Source organism: Camelus ferus, chromosome 18 (assembly GCF_009834535.1).
Source record: "Camelus ferus isolate YT-003-E chromosome 18, BCGSAC_Cfer_1.0, whole genome shotgun sequence".
NCBI classification, from domain to species: Eukaryota; Metazoa; Chordata; class Mammalia; order Artiodactyla; family Camelidae; genus Camelus; species Camelus ferus.
In genome coordinates this window covers 967707-994101 of record NC_045713.1, presented here as the reverse complement: position 1 = coordinate 994101, position 26395 = coordinate 967707, and the positions used below count along the sequence as shown (strand labels likewise).

At 41.2% G+C, this 26395-nt stretch overlaps 1 pseudogene; it reads left to right on the top strand.

Moving 5' to 3' along the window:
• Positions 1 to 7826: 7826 nt before the first annotated feature.
• The window catches only part of LOC116657645, a 35306-nt pseudogene continuing 16737 nt past the window's right edge, over positions 7827 to 26395 (top strand).

Sequence of the window (26395 nt, the reverse complement as noted above, 5' to 3'; positions counted from 1 at the left end):
TCTTTCTTTCTTCTTCTTCTTTCTTCTTTCTTTTTTGTATTTTCTTAAGTGGTTGCCCTGGAGATTATAATTAACATCTTGTTTTCAAGCAATCTAGTTCACATTAATGCCAACTTAATTTCAGTACTAAACAAAAACTTTGCTTTGGTATGAATCTTTTCCCTCCCCCTCCTCATTCTGTCACTGTCATAAAAACTACATCTTTATGCATTCATAAGCCCTTCTATACAGTTTCATAAGTATTATTTTATGCAGTTGTCTTTTACATCAAATAGAAGAAAACACTTACATGTAATACTCTATATTGTTTTATATTTTTACTCATGTAGTTGTCTCTACTACTGCTCTTTATTTTTCAGGTGAGTGTCCTTTCATTTACACCTGCTGGACTATCCTTAGTATTTCTTGTAGGGCAGGCCTGCTAGCAATGGATTCTTTCAGATTTTGTTTTTGTAGGAGTGTCTTAATTTCTCCAATAATTTTTTTGAAGAATCATTTTGCTGGATATAAAATACGTGGCGATAGTTTTTTTTTTTTATCACTTTGACGATACCATCCCACTGTCTTCTGGTCTCCATGGTTTTTGATGAGAAATCAACTGTTTGTCTTACTGAGGAGCCTTTGTATATGTTGAGCCACTTTTCTCTTTCTGCTGTCAGGGTTCTTTGTTCTTGCCTTTGACACACTGAGTCTGATGTGCCTATGTTTAGATGTCTCTAAGTTTATACCATGTGAAGTTTGTTGAGCTGCTGGGAAGTACAGAATTAGATGTTTTCATAAATTTGGGAGGGTTTTTCAGCCATTATTTCTTTTCTAATGCTTTCTGCTCGTTTTTCCTCTCCTTCCTTCTGGCACTCCCATTTTGTGTGCATTGGTATTGCTGATGGTGTCCCACCTATTTCTGACACTGTGTTCATTTTTTTACATTCCTTTTTCTTTCTGTTCCACATACTGTGTAATCTCAATAGTTTTAAGTTAACTGACTTTTTCTTCAACCAGTTCATATCTACAGAGAAACCTTTTTAGTGAATTTTTCATTTTAGTCATTATATTTGTATCTCTAGAATTTCTAATTTGTTTTTAATATAAATATTATCTGTTGATATTCTCTGTACAATGAGATAGTCACATACTTTAGTTCTTTAGTATTGGTTTCTGTTAGCTCTTTGAAGATATGTATAATTGCTCGTTTATGTCTTTCTCTAGTAAGTCCAGTGTCTGGGCTTCCTCAGGGAGTTTCTATTGACTACATTTCACCATGTGTTATGGCAAAACTTTTCTGTTTCTTTGTACATCTTGTAATTTTCTGTTGAAAACTGGACATTTAAAATATTAAAATGTTGCAGACCTGAAAGCCAGATTTTCCTCATCTCCAGGGTTTATTGTTGCTTCCATTGTCATTGCTGCTGCAGCTATTTATTTAGTTACTTTCCTGAACAAATTCTGTAAAGTCTGTATTCTTTATCATGCATGGCCATGAGATCAGTGTGTGTGCAGAAAGCCTAGTTGTCATCACTGTAATAATGATTGGACAGTGATTTCTTTCAATGCCTGGAGTTAATCGTTTGAGCTGTTGCCAGGTGGCTGTGTGTCTGCGTGCTGAGGGATGCCCTCAGCACTGGCAGGCAGTCTGCAGCTCTTCCGTAGCCTTTAGTTCTTGCTTATGCAGAACCTCAAGTTCAGCCAGAATTGAAGGCTTAAGATTTTCTCAGATCTTTCCTTGCCATGTGCCACACATGTGTACGGCCTTCTACAATTCTCAGAATTTTTTGGAGCTTTTTAACCGTAGCTTCACCCCCAGAACGTCTCATTACTCAATTTTGCCTTCTAAGTTTCCTACTCAGCATCTAGTTAGCCTCTACTGGTACCACTAACTCAGGCAGCTGTAATGTTAAATACTCACTGCTGATTGTTTTCCACAAACACTCTGGGGATAGGCTATTTGCACAGCATGAGTTTGAGATAGGTCAAATAGTGACAGCTCTCTGGGGATGGGTTTTTTGGGTAACTTCAAACCACTTCTGCCCCTACCTTGATTGTGAGACTGTTGCTTTTAAAGGCCACCATTTAGGTGAGGATACAGGGATGGGGGTAGATCAAGTTACAATGCCACAAAATTCACTATCTTTATGGAGATTTAGCTGTTTTTTCTCAAATAAACACTTCCCAGATTGCTGGAAGCCTTTGTTTAATTTCCAGAGTACTGCAGAGGTTAATTTTGACAAATTTTGCCATTGTCATTGCTTCACAGAGGAGTAAGTTTTCCAAGATTTTTACTCAGATATTCTAGAAGTGTATCCCATGTGCATTTGTTTTTAACTGAGTTACTTGCAAGAATAACTAATTCTACAGCTCCAGCCCCATTCACATAAGAGTCCATTTGCATGGCTTCTCCTACAGGGAGCAGTTTGCAACCTTTTGTCAGTTTGTTGTTTTTCTTATTAAAGTGTAGGGTTTTTTTTAAAAATATGCTCATGAATAGCCCTTTGTCATTTTTACATGTTACAAAACTTCCACTAGTCTGTGGCTGTTTTTTTTAAACTCTTTTTTCATTGCTTTAATGAAGTTCTCACTTTTAAGGATTTTTAGTATATCAATATGTGTGTGCAGATCACACGGGCGAGACATTTAACTACTGTCTAAACCTCAGTCTACTCTGATTCTCTGTCTAGAACATCTGAACACATCTACTGAACCCCGTATACCAATGGATGCTGACAGCCCTAATTAAAAAAATGCTTTTTAAGCAAAACATAATAACTTTGACACTGGAAAAGACACATCTCAAATTTCCTAGCTGATCTTGCTTTCTGTGATCATTAGCTACATCATGTTTATAGAGCCGACAGGTATATTGAGCTACTGATTTTATTTCATCGGATTTTAGAATGCAGAACACTTTTCAGGCCCACTTATAGCACCGTACATGTATCTTTAAGGATATGTACATATGATGATGCCTTTATTTTAAGTACCTTATTTTATTTTAAGTACCTACTGCAGTGCACCTCATTAAGGAAACCATGGAACTGCAGAACTGAAATTTTTCATACCACCATCATCCCATAGCATCTCTTTTGCACTTAGACTTTATGTGGCAGAGTATTTTTCTGCTCCCTAGAAATGGTCAATTTTGAAAGAAAAAAAACCTCTTCTAATAAATATAGGCCAAATCACACACTTATCTAATCAATGGCTAACCTTTTAGTACACACCAATCCATCTACTCTTACTGACTCAGAGTCCTCAGCATCGACAACCAACCCCTGAAGTCAGGGTCCTCAGTACACGTTCTATCCCCTCCCCATTCCTTGTTGTTTCTGACCTACTTCTGTCCAAAGCGTCCTGCCAGTCTCTTCACTGACTGACTGCAGTTTTTAATTTTTACCTGAGTTCCAGACTGGACCCAGTGATTTCCAGAGAAACGTCAGAAACCTGGCTCATCAGGTGGTGTGGGGAGGATTTCAGGAAGCTGTTACCCTAACTCACTTGCAGATCAGTGAGTGGCTGTTGTGACCATTCCTTCTAGATCTCTGCCATGCTGGTTGCATCCACCCCAGCAAAATAACGTAGCTCCTCCACCCACCTCTGCCTCCATTCATCTGGGTTGTTGCTTTCAGTGACAGATGCTGCTGATGGGCATTTTAAATATACCTATATGTGTGTGTGTATATATATACACACATATATATTTTAATTGAAGTATAGTCAGTTATAATGTGTCAATTTGTGATGTACAGCACAACGTTCCAGTCATTCATATACACACATATATATATATGACTTCCTTTTCATATTCTTTTCATTAAAGGTTATTACAAGGTATTAAATATAATTCCCTGAGCTACACAGAAGAAATTTAGTTTTTATCTATTTTTATATATAGTAGTTAATATTTGCAAATCTCAAACTCTGATGGGCATTTTTAAAGCCACATCTGGAACCCTTGCTGCAGGAGAGTCTGAGAAATATATTTTCAACCTTATAGCGTTTTGGTTAGGAAGTGGGAATAAAGGCTGAACTGGCTCACCTACCTTGTCTGCCTTTGTGAGTAAAGAGGTCTGGAGATTCAAGGCCCAATGAAATGTCCCAGCCCTTCAGCAGAAAACTCTTAAGGCAACCAAAATGCTCCCATCTACTAGAGCATGCCTTGTCCTTAGATACTGCTGGACATAACCACCAACGCTGTCTAATGCATCATATTCATCTGGTGCATACTTTCTTTAGATGTCTAATATCCTGATTAACAGGACAAGCTGTTTTGGATTCCCAAGGTCACAGGCAGCCTTCTGCCTGCCTTTGCTGTTTATATGTTCATAGAAGAGTCCTCTATCTCTTATCAGCTACAGCTGCCTGGTGTGTGATTTGCCAGAGAATGTGAGTGCAGTGCTCCCAACCAGAATCCTAGCAGTTGTTTTATTGCAGGAAGAGAGAGAGCAAAAAAGGCAGCACATTTCTTGTCCAGCCTCAAACACAGTCACCCCCACACAGGGCTTTCGCTCTGGGACACACAGAAGTGCAGGTCAGCAGTGATGTGGCCCCAGTGTACTCCAAAATATGGCGTGGTTTTACTGGACTATCTGTGTCTTTCAAGGACCCTGAAAAGTTCTCTGTTTTGTGAAATGGGAAACTAAGGATCTCCCACCCATGCCTGTAGCTCCCAGGGTTTGCATCATTACTGGTTTTGAGGATTTGCTGGCAACTCATTCTTTTTCACCAAGTCATTTCTCGATTACACGGCAGTCCTGTGACTTCCTTATCAGAACTGCTCCTTAAGTTCGGGATTTAGTGGAAGTTGCTATTTTGCCCTGTAAGTTCAAGTTAAGGGAGGAGGAGGAAGACAGCACAGATCAGAATTGCTGTTTTGCTTTTTATTGTTGTTGTTTTCATAAGCCGTCTCCTGTTGTCGAATAGACACTGAGCAAATGAATGACTGTTACACTTCCATTTGAAGGATGAGGAAAATGACACTCAGAGAGAGGAGGCAAATTGCCTGAGGTTCCAAAGACAAAAAGGGATGAGCACAGAATAAGATCCCTGCAAATTTCTTAGCTGTCATCAGCCTTTAGGTCACTGATAGAGTGTCGTGTGTAGTAGTAAAGTTGTAGCGTGCATTTAGAAGGGTGCAGATATTCTTGTTTTTGTTGATACAATCACACTGTTTTGTCTGGGACTCTGAAAAAGAGAAGTGGGTTAGAAAATGGTTTCTCATCCTTGGCCCTTCCTCCCCCTCACAGATATGTACCCTTCCATCTGTAGCAGGAATAAGACAGCCCCAGCCTTCCCTCCTCATGAGATCAGTCCTCATTTGTTTCATCCCTGCCCACCTGTAGGTGATAAAGCACAGCACAATTTTCATGTCCTGCTTCAGTGATTCTTGTGAAATTAGGTGTTTGAAGATAGAAACTCATGATAGGAAGCTGCTTTTTTATATAAAGTGCAGTAATTTTCTTAGCAGAGAAGGAAATTGAGGATTTTCTTCATTGAAAATCAATAGAGATTTCAAGAGCATCTGTATTTCTGATGTGTAGATTAAAATGACAAAATCTAGAGGGATTACAGAAACACAAGTAAGATACTAAAAGTGTCTTTAAAGAGCTTTTCTAAGACTGGGCTTGTAAAGAGACTGTTAGTTGACAAAGACCCTCTTCTCACCCATAGTCCCTCTCCTTAGGATGCAAAGGCCCAGCGTTTCCCCTGTGTGCAGTCCTGGTTCTTCAAATGAGTTGTGGGGCAGGGCGGAGCACATGGGTCTGCCTTCAGTTTGTCCGTCCTGAGTAACCACTAGCAGTCAAAGGGCAAGTGTGTTGCAATCTCTTGAACCAGCCACCATGTTCTCTGGGGTATGTTCTCATCTCAGCTCATCCCGGCTCAGGTGAAGGCAGAGCAGAGAGTGGTGGCAAGAGGTCAGCCATGAGTAGCTGGGAGCAACTGGAGTCAGCTGGGACCCAAGTGGCTAGGAGTTCCAGGTGGAATTCCCAGGACTTCCCACAGCTCATTCATTCAGCTAATACTTCTCCAGCACCTGCGATGTGCCGGTGCTTCCATTGTGAACAGAACCAAATCCCTGTCCTCATGAAGGTGACGTTCTAGTGGACATGAGAAATGATACACACAGAAGCAGATCCAGGTCAGGACACATGAGTGCTGTCTATTTTGGAGTGCACAAGGTGAGATCCTTTGGGAAGGAATGTATGATACACAAAAATGTGGGGGAGAGGATGGCCGTATCTCAAGTCTTATTTGGATCCCTGGGATGCACCTCGCCAAGTGTGGGTCCTTGGTTTGCACAGGAACAAATTCAAGAGTGAGCCACAGTTTGGTAAATGTAGATTTATTCAGAGAGATACATACTCCATAGACAGAGTGGGCTGTTTCAGAAGGCAAGAGGAAGGCCATGAGGCGTGGGGGTTGGGTGCTCCAGTTTAAAGTAAAAGTAGATACACACTCCACAGACAGATTGTGGGCTTTCTCCCTCAGCAGAGAGAGCATCCACGAGGTGTTGGGTTGTTACTTTTTATGCACTCAGTATATTCATAAGCTAACAAGTGGGAGGAATATTCCAACCGCTTTGGGGAAGGTGCTGGGATTCCCAGAAATTGGGCCACCACTCACCCTTTGACCTTTTATGGTCAGCCTCGAACCTGTCCTGGCACCTGTGGGAGTGCCATTTAGCATCCTGCTGTATTTTGGTGAGTGTGTATTGAAGCTCAAGATCTACTGGGAGTTGACTTTTCCACCATCTTGGTGCTAATGGCTGTGCCATTCCTTTAATGGCTGTGTCCGGCCCCCTTCCCTCCTGTCTCATGAAGGAGCTCAGGACTGATTGCACAATTGCAGAGCAGGGGACAGAGTGGAAAGAACTTCATAAGTGGAAGGTGGAAGGCATTGTTGGCAGTAGAATTCTCAAGTCAATTATAAAGAAAGGGTATTCTGTTTGCTGGGGGTACCTGGTGTCCCATTAAGGAGCTGTGAGCCTTGGGGACATCAGTGAGTGGGTGGCTCACTGTGTATACTGTGTTGCTTCTTAGGCGGCCTGAGGACAGTTGGCTTATAGGTGACCCATTCACTCAAGCAGGGGTCTCTTTGGGGATTTTCTGCATGTGAGGCTAACATGGGTCACATGGGGGGCAGGACTGGCCAGTCACAGCTTGGTCCACGGTCACCTAGTGCCCTCAAGTCTTTCATCCCATGGATGCATCACCTCCCCCTGGATGGGGACAAGGGCACAAGTGGTGGGGCAGCTTCTCAGTGGTGGAGGCATTGCTCTCCAGACCCAACACTCAACAACATGGACCCCTGGTGTCGGCCACAGTCTTGGCTAGATGAGGCTGTTGGGTAGCTGAGCTCATGAGACGTGGGTCCATGCTTCCATTCTCACCAAAAGCTCTACTTTGAAGGTTCTGGTCAGACAGCCACAAATACTCCCTAGCCCATGAACAAAGAGCAGTCTCCTTCACTCGGGGAAGGGCACACAGAAGGAGAAAGGATCTTCCCGAGAGCAGGAGAGGCCAAACCCATCCTGCCATCAGGGGTCTGACAGACGAGCCAGCTCCATTCCTCTTACTAGTTGTTTACTTGGAGGATCTGGGGTATTTGGGTGACCTGCAAGTGTCAGGAAATAGTACACGAGGGCTTTGTAGATTTTCTGGTCCGGTGTTAACTCACCCCATTGTAGCTGTTGTGCAAGGAAGCAAAACTTGGTGGACAACAGGCCATGGCATCTGCTCCCTGGTGGAGCCAGGAGGTTACAATGATAAGAACGACTGCGGTGGCATCATTTCTATGTTGCGAGGCCAGATGGCCTTACATATCTCTCATGCTGGATGTCTAAGTTGCAGAGGGAAACAGGATTCCATCCAACTCTGCAGCCATGGAGGAGACCAGAAGTGGCCTCCGCCACCAACTGTGAGCTCTTTGCCTCCACTGACAGCAGCATCTATAGCAAAAAGCTGGGCTGCCACCTGCGTTTCCATGTAAACATCCAAGTAGCCACAGCAATGGCCTCATGAGGGTTGGTGTGCCCAAGGAAGCGGTGTGTGAGATGGAGGGAGCAGTGCCGGGGTCAGACACCAGGCGGGCAGGCAGGCAGTTATGACATCTGTGCAGCGCAGGCACCATGGAACTGAGGCAAATGGAGGCGGGTTTTGGAGCAGGGAGCCTGGGCTGTGCCGTGTTATTCGTAAGAAGATCCTGGGCTCTGGAACCAAGAAGGCATTGGCTTGATTCCTGACCCCAACCCTCATCTTGGCAAATGTTTGAAGCTTTCTGTGCCTCTGTTTCTTGGTGTCTCAAATGGGGACAATAGTAGCAATTACCTCTGAGAGTCAGGAGGGCCTTTATAGATGTCATTTCATTACGCTCACAGCAGCCCACGAGCACGGTTCTAGGTCCCCCAGTTTACACGTGGCAGACGGGTAACCTTTTAATCAGTAATCACGCAGCTAAGAATGGTCAGAACCAGCATTTGAATTTGATCCCTGTGTCCAGATTATTTCTACTCTCAGTCAGTATTAATGGAAAACTAGTAAAGTCAGAACAAACACTGCTGGGAAGTGGGTGCTTGAAACATGTTTGTCATCTTCTCCGTTGGGGACTGTTGAGTTCACGTTCCTCACAGCCCGTCAGAGTCTCCCTGCATCTTTGGCTGCCACTGGTGGGGTCTGCAGGACTCCAGGCAGCTTATCCTTGCTCTCTACCTCAAGGCTCTCTGCTCTCTACAGGTTGATTCTCAACCCTGACTGCTCAGTAGAGCTAATGTCTAAAAACAAAAGAATATGGGGAGGGTACAGCTCAGTGGTAGAGCACGTGCTTAGCATGCAAGCGGTCCTGGGTTCAATTCCCTGTACCTCCATTAAAATAAATGAAGCTAACTACCCCCAAACAAAAAAAAAAAAAAGGAAAGAAGTATTTAAAAAACAAAAAACAGTACAAAGGCCCCACTCCAGGCTGGGGCGCACTATTTTTTAAAGGTTCCCAGATGCTTCCCATGTGCAGGAGGGTGAGAGCTACCCCTCTACACCTCTTCTCGTGAGCTTGTCCACTCACACACATTAGCCTCTTGAAACAGGTAAACTTCTTGGTTCAGCCTAGACCTTTCTCCAGATTTCTAGACTTTTATTTGCCTACTGGACATCTCTCCTGGAGCCCACAGTCACCCAGCCAGAACTGAATCAGTTGTCTCCTCTCACGACTTGCCCCTCTTCCTGCCCTTCTTATTTCAGGGAATGGCACTATAATTTAGGACACTGCCAAAGCCAGAAAGCTGGCCGGCATCTGTGACCTCTTCCTGCCCTTCCATCACACCTGTGGCCAATCTGTCCACCTGCTGAAATGTTTTCTTCTCTCTCCTCCTGGCGGGGCCTCAGCAGGCCTTCACATGAACCTGCCAATAGGTCTCCCTGCCTCTATCTTGTCTCTTTCTAGATCACTTTGCATGTCTCCTCTACCTTGGAGGCACACAGAGTCCTGTGTGATGTGCACCTGTGATCTCTCCACCTGGCTACCTCACCTGCCTCCCACAACCTGTGCTCACTTCTAGACTATTTGTAGTTCCTGGAAGGGACCTGGCTCTCTTTGGCCTCCCACCTTTGCATGTACAGCTCCCCAGGGAGAAATGGCCTTAACATTATACCTTCACCTGATCACCTCTAGGGCATCTCAGAACTCATCACAGTGGTCCCCTCTGGGACAGCCTTCACTACAGTTCTGGCTCTCTGTCCCGAGCACCCTGTGCTAACTCTTATCCAAGCTCTCTTAACATGCTTCCTCAGCCATCACTTCACGATGAGTCCTGTGCACCTAGGAGCTCCTGGAGGCAGGGACGGTGTCTTTTTCTCTTTATTCTCAGAGCATGGAAGAGACTCAGGTATAATGGTGGAGGGAACAGTGGTTATTCTGGAATTTCTTTATACTTGGGTCCTAGGTGTATCAGTCTGGTTGGAAGAATGGCTTAGGGGATTTACCCTGAAGACACATTTTCAATTAACATTTCATGTTGTTTTTGTCTACTATTTTAAGTTATGAGTCTTAAAACAGAATGATGATTTCTAAAAATCACTTTACCAAAGATTGAGGAATATGGCAATTTTCCAAATTTAAGAATATTATTTTAATTTTGTGTGACTGGGGTGGTGGAAAATACAAATGCAGGGGCTACTAAAGCATTCTCATCCCCTTCCCCACCCTCAGGTCCTTCTGACAGAAGAGACAGAGAGATGTGAGGAGAAGACTTGGAGGGTGGACCGTGCACTGCTTTTAAATTATGATGGTTGCTTGTGCTTTTTTTTAACTTTCTTTTGTAATGGAGGTACTGGGGCTTGAACCCAGGACCTTGTACATGCTAAGCCTGTGCTCTACCACTGAGCTATGCCCACCCTTCCCCCGATATTTGTGTTTTAATGGGCATAATGTGCTGATAGCAGGTACTTTAGCATCAGACACAGTCGCCTGCCTCTGACCATCACGTTAATACCTTTTTCCCCTGAGCTAGAGAGTTACATAGTCTGTTTTCCCAAGTTCAATAAATTATCTACATTTTCTTTTTTCTTAAAAAAAGGCATTAACTCATGTTTCTCTTTAGTATTGCCTATAAATAAAATCTGATTTTATTAACCATTAACCAAAGTGTTAAGGGTAATAAATATTAAGTACATATTTCTGAAGCATCAATCATCACTGAAGATCCACATTCTGCTGTTCTCTCTCTCTGTTAGTCACCTTACTTATGGAGATCTGGAAGCGTCACCAGGCATAACTTTAGTACAAATGGGACAGGGTTGAGCAGGAAGAACAAGTCTGGCCAGAATAGGAGGCGAGGTGTCCCCACTTGGAGATAGATGAGATTACCCAGGAAATGCGGGCGCTGTTTAGATGCACTTTAGTCTGTTTACTTCTGGACTTGTCAGCCTTGGCTGCATGTTGGAATCATCAGGGGACCTTAAATGTTGATGCCTGGATTCCATCACTGCAAACTCTGATGGTACTTTGTGGCCTGGGGTGTGTTCTGGCATAGGGAAGTTTTTAAATCTCCTCTGGTTATTCTTATGTGCAGCCAAGGTGAAGGAGCACTGCCTGGAATGGTGGACACGGAAGAGAAGTGTGGTCCTTCCTTCATAATAACAGTAAAAATGGGGAAAAGAAAAAGACTATTATAAATGTATCAGAAAAGAGGCATTGATTTGTATCCTTTTGTAGCACCAATAAAAAAATGGAAAAAAAAATAGCCGCTATGACATAGATGTAGAAGGAAAGACACATTGGTTTTTATAGTTGTTTCCCATTTTTTCACATGTGCCTTCATTAATGTGGCCTCCTTTTCGTCGTAGAATAGGTGCCCCTTTGTCTTGAACTAAGTCCCAGTCACTGCTCCCCCTTCTGGTTGGGATGTGCACAAAGAAGCATGGCTCTCATCCTAAAGTCAGAGAAAGGGTAGAGGAAGCAGGGAAACCTTTGTTGAGGTGCCAACAGTGTTTGAGCACTGAGCTAGGCATTTTATATAATTTGAAATGTAAATTTATTGCGGCCACTCCTGCTGCAAAATTAAAAAAATAAAACTATATATCTTTGTATCAACATTCCAGAACTATGAAAAGATGACTTTTTGAGTCATCTGTATTATTGCTTCTTTCCATCAGCTGAGATAATTTAGAGCTGATGGTACTTGCAGTCAGCAGCAGCAGGACATTAGGTTGTGAGCATGAATAACACTTGGAAAGAAAATGCTTTTACTAGGAGAATCTGAAAATGTCTCCAACTATAGACTTTATAAATTGAATCACAGGTTTACAGAATGTTGGCACTGAAAATGTCTGGAGGGAGCAGGTCAAACTCCACTTTTTATAGATGAAAAAAATGAGGTTCAGCCATCAATAGAAGGTGACATTTGTCTTTTACAATGTAATAAGCTTCTAATATCCTTTATGAAGAGTTCCCATTGTTTACAACTGAAGATGGGGGTCAAAGCATATGTCGGTGAAATAATGTACATTCAGAAATGAAAGCTGAAACTTAGACAAAATTAGATGTTCATAATGTTTTTGAGTCCTGAGAAACAAAAACCCATCATATTGGCAGCATACAAAAATATTGAAGAAAAGATTTTTGGTCATTTAAACTGCCAATTTTAAATTTAAACTTGCCAATTAATAAGTTTAAATTTCCATTGGAACATGCTTGTTGAAAAATTGAAGATGAAGACTCATTTCACTTTTTGTTCTTCCTTATTTAAAAAAATTGTTTAACTTTTTTGTTTAGTTTTTTAAATTGAAGCATTTTACTTTAATTGTGAATGCATGTTATATTGTTTAGAGAGGCCAGCTTTGTGGTAGTGAGACCTTGGGAATGAAGTTGCCTAAATTCATATTTGAACACAACAGCTAGTTTCCTGAATGATCTTGGACAACTGAACTTCTCTGTGCCATAGTTTCATATAAAATAAGAATAAGAGAGTTGCTTCCTCATGACTGTGGTAATGATGGGTCGAATTAATGTACAGAATCTACTTGGAAGACTGTCTGGCACAGAGAAAGGGCCATGTACTTAGTTACAGCTATTATTATACTATATCTGCTTTTATAATCCAGGTAAATCTTGAGTCTAACTGATTTCATCTCTAAAAAAATCTAAATATAAACTCAAAAATTGAAATTCTAAAACTTCATAGTTGTAGCTAATTAACACATAAAGCTCAACCAAGAAACACACAGTGAAGACCAGTTAGCTGCAGACACCTGTGAAAATTTCTGTCCTGCACGGACTCTATGCTGTCACTACTGTCACTTCTGAAATCTAAGGCAAGCTCAGAAATAGAGCTTTACAGCTTGGCCCCATCAGGTACCCAGACCCCCAAGCTCAGACCATGGCAGGGAAACAGTTTACTGTTCACATGTGCATTTTCAAAACATAGTATTAAAATGAACACTGTATATATTTTTTTTGGGTGTTTGACATCGTTAATAGAAAAGGAAAAAAAAAAAAAAGGGAAAGAAACCCATGCAGTTATGAATAAGGAGGCTATGTCTGAAAATTATTATTATTTTTTAAATTATGTTTAGGATTTAGTGACCAGTTAAGAGAAAAATAATTTCATTGGTGTAATCCCTTGATTGACTAAACTTGTTCTTTTCTTTTTTTAATTATGAAGAAGAGCGTGTTCCATTTACCACCTGGGGAAAGTGTATATATATAGCCCTTTGTGCAAGTGCTCTTTTTCTGGCTAAGAACCTGCCACAGACTTTTTAAAATCTAATGTGAAATGCTAAGAAAACTCAAAGTCAAGCTGGGAACTATGTAGTCTCATAAAGAAAACTGTTTCCAGAGAACATGTGAGCCAATGCAGGGCACCACTCTAGAGGCTCCACAGTCTCTTCTGCTCACAGTGCTTCCCCTAGTTCTTTTCACCTCATTTGTTCAAATCAGATCAGTGGTTAGGATTCTCCAGGGTCTGATTAAGAGACCAGATGGAGGCATTAAGATTTCTAAAATTTTCCAAGAGTAACAAGCAAGGTAAAATATCTAAGAATAGCCTAACAAAAGGGGACTAGGAACTATAAAAAAATAAATAAATAAAAACTACTGAAAGACAAAAAAGATGCTTTAATCACATGATTCTAGATTAAAAGACCATATCTCCAAAATATCAAAAGTTATAAAATTGATTTGGGGTTTATTGTGAATAAAATCATATTAGTAATATAATAATTAATAAGATAATGAGAGTTTTACTATCTCAAGAATAGCCAGATTAGAAAATAGGACAAGAAGTCCAGATATGGGCTCTGATATCAATAATAATTTAATATAAGAGATGGAAGGCAGTACAAATCAGGGAGATAAATAAAGGTTATTCAGTAAATGGAACACTTGTTAGCTACTTGGGGGGAAAAGAAAAGATTGAAATCATACAGTGAACCATACATTATGATAAATTCCAGAAACATTTTAAAAAGTAACACAATTAGAAAAAAACTAGAAATAAATATGGATGAATATACAACCTCTAGATGAACAGTAAGTTTCAGAGGAAAATATATAAAGATTTCAATGCATCAGAAGCATCCTAATTTTAAACAAAACACCAAAGGATGTTATTTGTTTACAAATCTGACAAGGGGCTAATTCCTTCAATACATAGAGAGTTCAGATCACTTCATAGGTAACACCAAAAAATCTCAGGAGCGTAGAAGGCAGAGAATACAAACACAGATTCACAAAGGAAAAAATAGATGTCACACCCCAATGGTAATTCAGTCAGTGCACATTAAAACGTATTAGTTTTCCACCTCTCAAGTGACACAGCTCTGTTTATGAGGATGAAGGGCCAGTGATCACCAATCCCATGCCTAGGCTACTGGATATTTTTTGTGAAGTATGGTTGATTTACAATGTTGTGTTAATTTCTGGTGTACTCCTCGAGCCTTCTTAGAAAGCAGTCTGGCAGATCATATCAAGTGTCAAAAATATTCATATGCTTTGATCCACTAATTCAGCTTTCAAAATCATTTAATCAGGAAGTATTTCAAAATGGCAGGGGAAATTCAGTATGGATGCAAGTCACAGACATAATTTTATACGTATATATATATATAAAATCTCAGCTAAAATATTCTTCCAACACTTTCACATAGTAGAATATTATGCAGCCGTGAAAAATGTGTCCATGAAAATATTTTATGGGTCAAAATGTCATGCTTATGATAGAATTCAGAATAAAATTAATATATAAAATGATTTTTAATATACAATTCACAGTTCTGAAAGAATTATGTCTATAGGTAGAAGCATTTTTCTTATTTTATTTTTTATTCATTTTCAGAGTTGGAGTCTTTTGATTGTAGGTGACAAAATCAATCTCCAATTGGTTTAAACGACAACCAAAAAATGGGGATGCATGGGCTTTTATTGTTTCCTGTAAATGAAAATCTCAGGTCTGAGGTCTGGCTCCAGTCAAGGAGAGATACTGTAGCCCAGATGATGTCACGGGCTGGTTTTGTCCTGTCTTCATTCTGTGTCCAAGGATGTCTCAGCATGCTGCTTCTAGGCACTCAGCATCCCAGATCACACATCCATCCAAGCCAAGAGAGGTCTCTTTTGGCAGCTTCCTCTCTTGATAGTGGAAACTCATCATTCACATGGGCACCATCAAGTATCTCCTCACATAACAGTGGCTCTTACTGGGTTAATTGCCAATTCTCAAATCATGTGCGAGGCCAATAGAATGAGGGATATTATTTGTCTTATACCAACTAAGATCTACCTCTGGTGCTTCAGAAAGAGTGGGTCAATCGAGCTTAAATCACAAGGCTAAAAACAGAAGGGAGGTTATTTATCCTAAAGCAAAATCTGGGTCCTCATCTAAGACTGGGGACAGATCCAGGACAGCAGTTCTGTCCACTACTGAGTACTTTCAAATTTTCCTTAATGAGCAAATATTAAAATTAAGATCATAAAAGGTGATAAGTAGGAAGAAACTTGAGGAAGGGAAATGGAAAGCTTTCCTGTTTCTTAAGGCATACTGAACCCATTGAGTGTTTGGAAGAAAAATGGAAATGTGTCAAGTTTGTAAAAGTTCTGAAATGAATTAGAATTGATTTCACAGACCATGTAGGAGACAGTGCTCTACAGTTTGTCTTTGGGCTCTTTGAGTATTTCAGTTCTTTCACTTAATAGTTGCTTCATATGGGGCAAAATGCATCATCTCCACTTGGCTCTATTTCCTCATCTACAAAAGAGATATAATATTCCCTTCCCCACAGGGTGATTGTGAGGATTTAGAAAAATAGATGTGTGCTGAAGCAATAGAAAGCATTTAAAGAATCTAAACTATTATGATTATTTAATACATAATTAAAAATTATTATGCAAACTTTTTAAAAATCCATACTATTTAAATGTCCTATATGTGCTGTACAAGAGAGGAAGGTTTAATATACCTTCTATAATACATTTTTCTCAGCCTTAACTAATTTTCACATTTAATCACACACACATCAAAAGTTATTCCTTTCACAAGCATGAAGCCTTAAGTGTGAAGAAAAGGATAATGAAAGAGAATAGAGGAGGAAATAAAATGCTTTCTCTACAAACTGATGGCTTAAAAACTAAGAAAAACACCTTTTTAAGACTTTGGTCACCATATTCCTAGCTAATACTTAGGTAGAGTTTTTCACATGCCTGTGGTTAATGTTCTAATTGTTTTCACAATTAGTAAATAATTGACTCATCACAATAATCCTATAAATTGGTATTATTATCCCCCCCATTATATGGGTGAGGAGATGGAAGCCCCTAGAGGTTAAGAAATTTGCACAAGGCCCCACAGCTAGCATTGGAGCTGGGATCCAGATGCAGGAGTGTGGCTCCAGGAGGGGCTTGTAATCACTCCCTTTTCTCTCCCCTGCAGGTGCAAGCCAGCCTCCCGCTGTTACTGTAAATAACATGATGTGGTTCACTTAGTCTTGAAATTCACGTTCTTTGTAGCTTTCTCTCTTGGGCAGCCATCAGGAGCGGCCAGGGACACTGAGTACATGCTCCTGGACTATGACCAAGAAGGTAGATGGAAGGAAAACAGTTTAAAAATGGGATCTTTAATGTGCCTTCTTCAGTGGCCAGAAAAAAACCTGCCTAGTGAGGAACTGAAACCCTAACAGGCATGTGCAAATTATGCTTCAGACACCCCTGTTGCCCTTGGGTCCACACAGTCAGAACTACAATGGATCAGGGACATGAATCTTGTGCAAATGCAGGGAGTAGGAATACCTGCCATTTTAAGATCTCAAGGAGTATGAAAAGCATGTGAAGCTTTCATCAGCAGAGACCTACTGTCACTTCCAGTATTTCCCACAGGGCATGTCCATAGATTCACTGGTCCTATTCAGAATGAAGACGACAGCTAGCACCTGCTGACCCCTGAATCAGTGATAGGTTCTCCCTTGAAAGGAAGTGTATCCCCTTCATGGGTTACAACTAGTTCATAATTAAGTAATTCTATAGATGTAGAAGTGATATTTTCATTGGTTCTGCTATCAAAGACTAGTCTCCAAAAGAACATACCACCAGTTACTCCATTTTCAGCCATTTAAAGATAAACTTAACAGGCTTCCTTCTTTAATGCAGTTTTAGGTTTACAGAAAAATTCACAGAAAGTGGAGTTCCCATCTATTCCCTATGCCCTGCACACAGCTGCTCCTGCTGTCAGCATGTTACATTAGTGGATGCACTCATTCTTTTTGACATCCTTCATTCCTCCTCCCCTAAAGTTTAACATGTCTGATATTCACGTCTCTTGTGGCATTTACGTGCGATTTACATCACTTCTCACGTTTATGTGAGGTTTACAGCACATGCATGTTGTCGGTTTAAGCGTGGGTTGGGGGCTAGTTTTCTGTGTAAAAATATGATCATTAGTGAGTCTCATGCTGCTGGGTTTTTGGGTTGTCAGGTCCTGTTGACCATTGCTTCAGTTATTGGTATCATTGTCTACGGACTCTCAGTGTTCATTGTATTTTCTGCAAAACTTCCCAAGAACCTGAATGGAAGAGACCCAATCCAGAAGTATCTGACTGTGCAGTTGGGCCACGCCCATCACTGATTCCCTCATCAGTTTTATCATCATCGTGACCCTGAACCCCATATATGAGAAAGTGGCAATCAAGATGACTGACTCTGGTAAGCTCCTCCTGTAGCTGAGGTCATTTCTACACCAGTTTTAGAACCAGGTCAAAACAGAGACGGTATCTTTTAGGCACTTCAATTCCAGTACATTACAGTCTTTAGAAAACTTAAAGTGTAAACGTATTTCTCTAGCCTATATGGGAAGTGAATTAGCTCCAGCTTTGCATTAGTAAAAAGGACAAAGGAAGCATTAGTATGTCCAAGCTCTGTTTAAATAGGCCAGTGCTGAATAACATTTTCAATTACATTAGATCATGTACCCTATTGTTGAAAGTAAATACTCTCTGTATTGCAAATAAGTAGAAGAGGGTCGTGGTTCCAGTGGCAGATTTGCTTGTGCGTTATGGAGAGGACAGGTAATCACAGTGTTATGTGTCTTCCCTGCATGCTGTTCCTGTTAGTGTAGCTCCATTCTCATCAGCTGTGGCTTCTATAATAAATGTTTCTTCTCTCTGGCTTGTATCCCAGCCAGTGGCGTAGCGGCCCAAGTTAAGTGCTTCAGACCCGCTGCATGTGGCTGGGTTGTTCTCCCAGTGGTCTGCTCAGTGGTCATCTTCTGAAAACACTAAGACCAATTCAAATTCTGAACTAGGAGGATGACCCATTTTATGTTCCCCAAATGCTTCTAGCAAGTTGCCCCATGTTTTGTTTGTTTTCTTCAATAGTCCTACCTTCCTGCCACTCAGGGAGACAAGAGAATATCATTTAGCAGGATGTTCAAAAGTAGCTTTCTGTCAACTTACACCTGACAGAGGACAGTTCTTGCCCATTGGATACTGTTGTGTTTATAAATTTTAAGGAACAGCTGACTTTTTGTTTTGTTTTGTTTTGCCTTGTGGGATATTGCGTTCATAGTGGGAGAAATTCTTACAAAAGTGTGTACACTTGGAATTAATATAGTAGCTATGTTAAGGAATTCAAAACAGCTTAAATGAAAACAGTGTGAATTGTGTGTGTGTATATATATATATATATATATATATATATATATATATATACATATTTAGCATGTTAACTCATGTGTCCGTGGCTTTGATTAGGGTCTCAAAGCCGTTCACAGTTTTGCAGACTTAACTTTTCTTTATTCTAGCTGCAGAGCTCCCAAGGACCAGACTGACTATGAGAACAACCTAGCCATGAAGGTGTTCTTGTTCCAGTTTGTCAACTATTACTCCTCGTGTTTCTACATCACATTCTTTAAGGGCAGATTTGTGACTTATCTGGGAGATCTGGTGTATTGGCTGTGAAAATACAGAAATGAAGACGTGTGAATACAGCTTTGTGTTCTGACAGTCTAACCTGTTTCAGGTTTTCTCTTAGTTGCCCAATGAAGAGTGTCTTTGCTCTCTGTTTCTCAGATTTTTTTAGGCATAAAATACTGACTTTATTTCATTTTAGAGCTACCTAAAATTTAAATGAGATTTTCTTTCTAATATTCCAGTGTGACCCAGGTGGCTGTCTCCTTGAACTGAAGACACAGCTGACAATAATCATGGGAGAACAGTCCGTCTGGAATAACATACAAGAGGTGTTACTTCCGTGAGTACTAAGTCATGTGACCTTGGGGTGAGAACGGCCCACCCATCCATGTCATTTTCCTGCGTGCCCATCTCTACAACAGGGGAGACTCTCTGCTTATTAAAGCTCTCCAGATAAGATGATCCAGCCAACAGTGTAAACGTACCTGCTGTTTAATAATTATGCTTAGATACCTTCCTTTGTATGTTTAACTTAAATCCCCAAGTGCTATAGTTTCTGCTTATGAGCACATCATTAGGGACTGACTGATCAGAGCCCTTTGAGAGATGGCCCTTTTTAGGGCCGTGAACTAAGTTTTCCCACAACTTCCCACAACTTTCTCCTCCTTTTACACATGCATTTAAAAATCCATAACAGGAATTTGTTGAGTGCCTAGTATGTGCTAGTCACTGTATTAAATGTTGTACATATATGTGTGTGTGCATGCGCATGTGTGTGTACAATTTAATCACCCAAACAATCCTTATTCTTATCTTCCTTTTGCAAATGAAGATTCTGTGGCTAAAGGAGGGTAAATGATTTGCCCAAGCTCTCATTGCCAATAAGAGACCACTGTGGGACTCACATGTAAGACCCTATCTCTCTGAATCCATGTTCTTCTAAGAACAGAGACTCTCTTGTGGTCCTAAGGCACAGGGTTACATAATGTTTTAAGAGACACTTGTCTAAAAAAATAACTATAGAGGTTTTGACTTACTGTTCTCTTCCTAAAAATGAGAAAAGCAGATGTTAGCAAAGGTCACACTGTCCTTTTGATTTTCAAATACGCCCAATCCCATATCAAAGTGGACAGTCCATGGTTATCTGTAATTTCTGAACATTTCAAGGAGCTTACAGTATTCGCTTTCTTTTGCTGCTGTAACAAGTATCCCCAAATGTCATGGTAGTAGGAAAAAAAAGAAAAAGTCTCCGCTAAACAACACAAATTTAACCTTGTAGCGTTCTTGAACGCAGAAGCCTGCTGAAAAAGTATTGGCAGGGCTGTTTCTGAAGGCATCAGGGGAACATGTATCTTTGATTTTCTGGCTCCCAGAGGCCACCTGCATTTCTTGGCCTGTGACCTCTTTTCTCTCTCTCAAGGTCAGCACGGTTGTGTGTCTCTGACTCTGATTCTGTGGTCACATCTCCTCTCCTCTCTCCCCTCTTTTGCCTCCCTCTTCCTCCTTTAACGACCCTGGTGATTACACTGGGCCCACTTCTATAATCCAGCTCGTCTCTCTTAGAGTCAGCTGGTTAGCAAACTTAACCACTTCTGCAAACATAGGCCCCATTTGCCAGGGAACCTGACCTCTTCTTATGTTCTGGGGATTAGGACATAGACATCTTGGAAGGGGAATCATTTTTCTGCCTACCACACTAAGCTTTTTAAGATAATTTCTGGGTTTGAGTTTCTGTTCTCATGAAACTGTTGATATCTCTTCTGTCTTGCCTTCCACACCAGCATTCTGCTCCTGGCCAACCTAACTACAGAGCTCACCCCTCTCTGTGGTGTCCCCCAAAATCAATTACACAAGCAGGCCTTACTGATGTTTGGAGCAGGGAGGAGAAACTCAAACAACTTGAATTTTGAAATAAAAAACCTCCATCATTTTAAAATCTTCCATGCCACTATAAAAAATTTATTTTTTTAACTTCATTTTTTAATTTTTAAACTATTTTAAATTTTGTTACTTTTTTAAAACTTTACTTTTTTTCTTATCATCCTTCATTGTAGGCTCCAGAAACCTGCTATTCTGCCCACCGCATCCAAGTTCCCTTTCATTGTTTCTCCTCCCTTCCCTAACCTTCGTTCTCTCTCCATTATTACCAAGTTTCTGTCCATTCTCTTTATAGGGCAGTTAAATTATTTTTTCTTTCTTTCTTTCTGTTTTTGCCGAGTGAACACCTTTGGGTGTCAGTGTGCCCTTCCACATTTCTTCACAAGGGCTTCATCTTTCAGCTTCAGTATGGATTACTGGGGTCTGTCTCTAAACAAAGGCATTTCCCTTGTCCCCCAGCTCACCACGCCCCTCAAAAAAAAAAAAAAGAAAAGATTCTGATCTTCGCTGTGAAATGAATCTTTTTTTTCCCTACTGTGCAGTAGACAACTCTTACCCTGAGCTCACAGTCAGATTTTTCCAGAGGAGTAAAAGTAGGTCATGTGCAAATAATACTATTTTTCTCTGTGAAAAGAAATAGATCAGATAGAGGAAATACTTAGCTCAGATTACACAAAAGCATTTCCTGAGGGAAATAGGTTCATTATTTAACACTAAATTTTGTTGAATCTGATTATCAGTGTGCTATTTTAACCAATCAAGGAGAAGGATATATTTCCTAAATTGATACTGAGCAATTAATGTGAAATGAAACTTGCTCACATGAACTAGTTTAAAGTAAAGGATGCATTATAGTATCTGTGGTCTGTTTATACCTTCGCTTAAGTAAGCACATTGTTGTAGGTTCCAGTGAGCTGAACTTTGCCTCCATGTATTTCTACTATGGGCTGAAATATTTAGGGAATATGTTTTGAATTATGTTTCCCTTGTTTGAAAACCAGGAATGCTGAATGATAGCCAAGTTTGAGGGTGGTTTGTGTTTTCCTCACTGCCTCTTCTTCTTGTATAAGGTGCCTGTTTCCTTCTTATTTTTTCATATAAAATCCTAACATAACAAAGATTTATCAGTTACTCTTGCTGCACCAAATCTATACCCATCCTCAAAAATACATAGGAAGGGAAAAGAAAACTTATCAAAGTTAGCTACTACTTTCATGCTATTTAAATATGTCTAAAGGAACAAAATGAAATGAATTTCACCATAACTCACCTGCCTCCACACCCGCAATTAATGTGGGGTTCTTGAGAAGGATTTTGGGAGCAAATGAAGAAGGACAGTGATGCCGTGATCCAGGCTCCCTCTGGGGTCTCCCTAGCACTTGGATCAGCACCTGGTATATAGTAAGTCTCAGTCCGAGCCAGCTGAGTGAGTGACTCAAAGGAATCGAATGCATAACATCAGTGAATTAACAGCATTCTTTTTAGGACTCAGAGAATAAGCTGAGAGCCCTGTGGCCTTCCCAGCCTCACATACTATTTTGATATTTGGGTCATTTCTGGGAATGTTATTCTGTACTTGACAAAAGGCTAGTACAATTCCAGGGTTAAGCAACTTCCCTAGGGAAATTTTATGATAAAATATTAAGAAAAATAGTTAAATGCCCAAAATGACATAGCATTGTCCTTTGGTGTTTAGATAATGCATGGCTGTAATTTTCTTACTTTATATGTTTTCTACATTTTCCACGTGGGTATGCACTACTATATAGTAAGAAAAAGCAAATGTTTAAAAGAGAAAATCTCTCTTCTCCAGATATGATTTGGTTAGAGGATGAGTCAGATACATATAGTAGGAGAATCTTAAATACATTTGTCCATAATTCACTCTTTAAATTCAGGAACAGGAAACTCAGGAATGAAATAGATTCAGAGAATCAAAGATACTTGTATTCAAGATTAGCAAGTGGGAATGTCCTCAACAGAAACGGTGATAATCTATAATGCAGAGATTAAATGTGATAATGAAGGTACAAAGACAACATGAAGTAGAAAATGCCACGTGGCAAGCAGTGAGTAAAGGGCAAGTTACTGTGATTATGCCAATATGTGTGGTCAATTCCCAAGCACATGATTGTCTAACCCCTGCTACAGGAAGAAAACTTCCAGCCTTGACTGCAGAGGGGGGCGCATCCAGTGTCTGTACTTTTTAAAATGTCTACAGGTGCTTCTCATGTGCAAATTGATATCCCTGCACAAGAACCATATCCCAACAGAAAACCCAAAAGACCGAGGACAATGATGCGTAGATGACCACCCAAGCTTTTCTGCCACAGAAGAGTGGTTCCACTCAGGAAGACTGGGCAAGAGGCTCAGAGCCTTAGCTAAGGACAAGCAAGTCGGGACTTCTAATACGAACTAATGCCATCGACAGGGGAGGGCAGTTCAGCACAAGAAGGGAGCACCAGGTGAGTAAACATGAAGTTTCATCCTGTATCCAAACTATGTTGGATTTGGGTCCCGGAGGGTTAAAGCCCTCCTTCCCTTGGGCATGGACCAGATTCCACAGGAGGCTGAGACAAGAAGTATGAGGAAGAGAAAAATTCCCCCAGGAGACTCCCGAGTCTGGGTACCAGGGAGGGTGATGGACGAGCGCGGTCCCAGCTCCACCAGCACCGCAGGGCTCCAAGGGGCTGTGGAGCTGTGAGCTCCCGGCCACACCTCAGACCTGACTGCTGTGCTCTGGGCTGTGGCCTGGGGAGCAGCTTCAGCAGCAGGATGTCCCCGTCATTCTCGTAGGTGCTGCAGTAACCCCCACCCCTGTGGCCACGGCGTTCCCAAGCCAATGATCTTAGTGACTTCAACCCTATTTCCAGGTGATCACTGCCGGTTAGCCTGTGCTGCTGAAAAGGAAGATCCCACATGGGGTTTTGATTTGTTAGGGGGGTTTCTGATACCTGGCCTGCTTTGAATTGTTTCATCCTGACAGCAGCCTGGGCAGTGGAAGTTTCATCTCCCAATTTTATTTCAATGTTTTTTGTTGAAAGTATAGTTGGTTTAAAATATTGTGTTAATTCTTGGTGTACAGCATAGTGATTCAGTTATACATACATATATATATATATTCCTTGTCATATTCTTTTTCACTATAGGCTATTAAAATTTACTGAATTTAGTTCCCTGTGCTATACAGTAGGACCTTGTTGTTGATGCAAAATTTAGTAAACAAAGTATTTGCAGACAAAACCTAGCCATGTATGACAGAGTTGTGTTTATCTCAGTATTTAAATGTGGTTTTGATCTCCAGGGTCTCTTTATCAACTTATCATAAGTAAAGAGCATGTGGACCACTTTTCAAATGTTTTAAAATCATAAGATTTAGAGAATAAAGAAGGAAGATAATTATACTGAAAAGCCAATATCAAGATATAGAAATAGGCATTTGTGATACAGTAATATCTGAATTATTTGAAGAACGTGTTGAATAAGAGGATCCAGTGGTGGGTCTACTAACCGCGATATTCTGCCATAGCAGTGAGTGTAAATCATCTTCTGAGTCCTCAATAATTGCATTTTGAATGTAAATAAACTTAAAAACAAATAAGTCATGAGTGTGGGTTCAGATTCAGGGGTATCTTGAGTCCATATCCCCACCACTTCCCAGAGCCCTGCTCTTCCCTAAAGTTATTGAAAGAAATGGGGAAAGTTTGTGAAGCAAAGGGCATATTCCATTGCAAAGAAATCTCGTAGCAAAGCTGGGAGCCATGGCCAGGGAAAGGTTAATGCTGAGACCAGAGACAGTGGGAAACCTAGCAGGGACAGCTCTTACAAGTCACATCATTTAATCGTGTGTGTCCAAGTGTGGTGTGCATACAGACGTGTGGGCATGTATGATGTATACACCTGCCTTTCGTGTGAAAGCCGCCTCACTGTCCAAATTTGAAATCCATCCAAACGTGAAGTGCAGTCAGCCGAAGCTCAGCCAGACGCTAAGTTGTCTGTTGTTGCTCTGTCTCTTCTGCTGAACTCCATGAGTAAACCACACGCCAGCTGTTGCTTTCAGGGACAACAGTCTGTAGGCTACAGGTTCATGCCTTGTTTCACTGCCAACTCTGAATTCCTTTCAGGACAAATTGCCATTTGAAAAAGGGGGAAGCATTCAGTTGGCCCACAAGCCTTGAGTGAGGGAAAAACATAACCTTAGAGACAGCTGTGGGACAGCATCCAGGAGGGGGCAGAACATTGGGCTGTGAGACGAGGCTGTGTTTGTGTTCTTTCAAGCTCTGCACTGACTTTGAGGCGGCATGTCACTTCTTTGGCCCTTGATTTGTTCAGCTTAAATTAGGATCTTGGTCCTATTGATCCAACGTTAGAGTATCACTTCTCTGCTCGGTGAACCTCCATGGCTCCGCAATACCTTCAGAGGGAAAAATGCCCACATCCTCACTGCAGTCTCTTAGGCTCCACCCCAAAACCACCACTTATTTCCTATGCACTCGGCCCACACCAGCCTCCATGCTGTCTGTCCAGCGTGAGGGACCTCCAGGCCTGTGATCACCGTTCCCTCTGCCCTCCTCTGCCGGCCCTTCCCTCTGCTTGCCTTATTCAAAGGTCACTGCCCCATCCCCACTCTCCCTACCACACATTCCTCTTCCTCCTTTATTTTCCCCACAGCACTTATCACCAGCTCACATACCCTGTATTTCTTTTTTTACTTATTTTTCTGACGATTTTGAGACTGGAAAAGCCACGGTGGATAATAGAGAGAAATGGGGGGAAAAGACAAATGGGAAGGTATCTTCTAAAAGCTAAAGTGCCCAACTGAAAGGAGGTAGGAGATAAAGTAGTAGTCGTTACAATTTGGTAAACCCAAGGTACGTAGTAAGGACTAGTTTTCACAATATTGGGGGTAGGGAGGGAGCAATAAAAGGAAATTTATCCTGAAAACAAGAAATTAAATTCTTGGAAGATGATGTTTTCACTTGAAATATCAGTAATACTTTAATGACCTTGGTCTGATAATATCCTGCCTTATAATTTGATCTGTTTGGCAGCTGGGTCATGAAACTAATGGGCCACACTTTGGGAGCAGAACAGAGCACCCCCACAATGGGAAAGGGACAACCATCTGTATCCCACGGGCAAACTGGGCTTATTTATGAATACCTTGAAATGAGCAAGTCGTCAGTGGAGATTTCTGTGCTGTTGGTTATACTAGGGTATGTTTTGGGTCTCAGAAGCATCGGGTTACCAAGCCAAACAAGACCTAGCATACCGAATGAGCCCGCTTTTCTCCATAGATGCAATTATGCAATCAGGCTTTCAAATAGGGTGTCTGTGTGTATCTTTGTCAATTTATGTTGTACTAACCTGAAGATTTACTCCAAGGAATGAAATGGAATACACATTCAGGTACGTCTCCACCATTGATTCTCAGATCCTTCTGGTCATGTCGTGTAAGGATGAACTCAGAAGCGTTACTAGATGTGAGTCAGCTTGGGCTGTAGCCCGTGTGGCACAGTGTGGTGATCCTTCTAAACGAGTCATGTGAGCCTGCAAGCCTGTGCAGAAAGCCTGCAAGAGAATCCTGCCTCATGGCAGCACGGGTCACAGGGGCACCCTTCACTTCTCACACCGCCTTTGACGTT